The following is a 3,443-nucleotide window of genomic DNA, read 5'->3' on the forward strand; positions in this document are numbered from 1 at the left end:
TTACATTTGACCTGGCGACTGTGACGGCACAGAATCTCCACCGTCTACACGTTATTTCATGTCCCCAACGATGCAAGAAAACTATTCACTTCCATGTTCAGTGTCGATGAATGAAATAATGTGTCTGCTTTGCATGCAGAAGATCAACATCCTGACAAACTTGCAATTAACCTTCACTGTAACGGCCTCTAGTCTCAGGACCGGCCTCCGGTCTCAGGACCGGCCTCTGGTCTCAGGACCGGCCTCTTGTCTCAGGACCGGCCTCTGGTCTCAGGAACGGCCTCTGGTCTCAGGACCGGCCTCTGGTCTCAGGACCGGCTTCTGGTCTCAGGACCGGCCTCTGGTCTCAGGAACGGCCTCTTGTCTCAGGACCGGCCTCTGGTCTCAGGACCGGCCTCTGGTCTCAGGACCGGCCTCTTGTCTCAGGACCGGCCTCTGGTCTCAGGATCGGCCTCTGGTCTCAGGACCGGCCTCTGGTCTCAGGACCGGCCTCTGGTCTCAGGAACGGCCTCTGGTCTCAGGAACGGCCTCTAGTCTCAGGACTGGCCTCTGGTCTCAGGAACGGCCTCTGGTCTCAGGACTGCAAAGAAGCACAAGAAACCTAAATATACAAGAAAGAAAATGCAAAGAAATCTGAATTATTCAAATATGATGTTATGTGAATGAAAAGTGGAAGAGCTGCAGTTATAGAAGTGGTAGCATTGTGCAGAAATGTCAGGGGAATGTTCATAGTATGGACTACGAGGATGAGTTTGACGTGCACAGAGATATTGTTTCAAAGATGTGCGTTAGTGCACGTAAAACAACGTCGTGTTTCTTTAAAATCTCACTTATCGGACTAATATCTCCGACAGTAACTTATGTGCAGACACACATGTTGCAGCAGCTGCCAGAAACTAATGATGTAAAAAGAGGAATGTAACGTCGATAAAAGTTTCGATGATTCACGTCCATCGATTATCAGACGGCGTTTATGCGACATTTTGTCTCCTGCTCCACCTTCACTAACTGCCAGGTAAACTCCTGCGTTTACAAGCCGGCGGGTGATTGATGAGCTAATGTTCCTCCCTAATGTGCTGCAGCTTCATGTGCGGGGAAAAAACTCTGCACGCTATTCTATCAAACCCTAGACAAACAAAGGCTTGTCCTGCGCGATGTAAACGGCTAACGTGTGTCCGGAGCGCCCGCTAATTTGCATTAAACTCCTCATTTGACCGCCGACGCTGCTCTTTTTAAAGCAGCTTGCCAGAGGCCATAACAACACAGCTGACGGGGGTTTGATTTACGAGCGTGACGGGTTAATGACAGGTTTGAGCTGCGTTTACAGACTGGAAGAGCTGGTTCGGGGCGCTGCTCCCAGACACAGCTTCAGCAGGTGATGGAGACCGTGTGGGAGGAAGAGCTGATCCTGAATCAGCGCCCGGGGGCGGCCTTGCCATCTGCACGGGACGCTGTGATTGGCTGAGAGGAGCTCCGGCAGTAAAAATGATGGCTTTCTATGAATCACTGAAAGAGCTCTAATTAAGAGTAATGACGGCTGAGGAATTAGACACGAGAGTCTGCACGACGATGATTGAGATAATTACACTTAATCATGGAGAAAAATAACGTTTTAGTTTGACGTTAATGCAGCAGTGCAGACTCCGACTGTTCCTTCAATTAGTGCTAAATCTCCACGTTGGTTTGTCCGCGCACCTTTCTGTTCCGAGAGGAAACTAAATCAATCTTCTCGTGTTTCACAGACGTTTATTACGTAAAGGATGATTCTGCCAAGAATAACCACAATGATTTAAAAACAGTTTTGACGTACTTAGTCATACTTTACTTCATTACTTTTACTTTTATTACTTTACTTACTTTTACTTACTTTTATTACTTTTACTTTATTACTTTACTTTATTACTTTTACTTTTACTTTATTACTTTACTTTATTACTTTACTTTACTTTATTACTTTTACTTTATTACTTTTACTTTACTTTATTACTTTTACTTTCATTACTTTCATTACTTTTATTACTTTTACTTTTATTACTTTTACTTACTTTTACTTACTTTTATTACTTTTACTTTTATAACTTTTACTTTTATTACTTTTACTTTTACTTTTATTACTTTTACTTACCGGACTTTAACAGAAAATGTTTCAATCACAAATCTTTGATTGCAAGTAAAATACATTTGGGATGAAAAATGTATTTAATGCAAATCCAAAACGTATTCTTTGGATACCTGTTCTGTTTACTGCATAATATAAAAACACAAAAGTAAAGTAAAGTGTTCCATAAAGACGGTTTGATGACATTTTATATGAATTACATCCATTATTAACTATTAACTTGCGTAAACTGATGACCACCCAGAGGAACATTCACAATCAAAGACTTGCAGTTATTTAATTAATATTTTGTGTATTTGTCAACTAGTTCTAACTTGTTGACAAATTGTTATTTCATAAATGACCGACCTGCTCTCACTAAATATTAATGACACGTTATTAACAGAGAAAAATATAAATAATAATACATTTTATTTGGAGGCGCCTTTCAAGACACCCAAAGACACCTTACAAATACAAGAGATAAAAACAGCAGGACGTTGGAGAGCAAACAAACCAGAGATCTGGTGGAGACACATGAAGAAAGCAAGAAAGAGAAGAGGGGGGGGGTCACACAGGATGAAGGAGACTACAGAGAGTAGGCCAGTTTGAACAGATGAGTTTTGAGTTGGGACTTGAATGTTGTAATAGTTTTGGACGTGTGGAGGGACGGAGGTCCAGAGTCTGGGAGCAGCTGAAGGCCTCCATGGTGCTGAGGCGTGATGTGGGGATGTAGACCAGCTGAGGATGAGCGGAGGGAGCGGGAGGGGGTATACTCCTGAAGGAGGTCACTTAGGTTGGTGGGGGCGAGTTTGTGAAGAGCTTTGTAGGTGAGCAGGATGTTTCTGTAGTTGATCCGGGATTGAACAGGGAGCCAGTGAAGGTTCAGGAGAATGGGGGTGATGTGTTCAGAGGATCTGGTGCGGGTCGTGATCCGGGCAGCGGCGCTTTGGATGATTTGAAGTCTGTTGAGCAGTTTGGTTGGAAGGCCAGAGAGAACAGCGTTACAGTAGTCGATCCGTGATGTCACAAAAGCGTGGACCAAGACTTCTGTACTGGATTGGGACAGGGACGGGCGGAGTCTGGAGATGTTGCTCAGGTGGAAAAAAGCAGTGTGGTGATGTTCTTTATGTGGGGTACAAAGGAGAGGGTGCTGTCCAGAGTGACATCAAGGCTCTTGACTTGACTGGAGGACGGTACGGAGAAGCCATCGATGATGAAGTTTGGGGCAGTGGAAGTTTGTGTTTTGGATAAACTGCTTTTGGAGCCGATGGAAGAGCCTCAGTTTTGTCGCCATTGAGCTTCAAGGAATTCCTGGTCATCCAGCTCCGAACGTCTTGTAGGC

Source organism: Cottoperca gobio, unplaced genomic scaffold (genome assembly GCF_900634415.1).
Source record: "Cottoperca gobio unplaced genomic scaffold, fCotGob3.1 fCotGob3_308arrow_ctg1, whole genome shotgun sequence".
Classification (NCBI taxonomy): domain Eukaryota; kingdom Metazoa; phylum Chordata; class Actinopteri; order Perciformes; family Bovichtidae; genus Cottoperca; species Cottoperca gobio.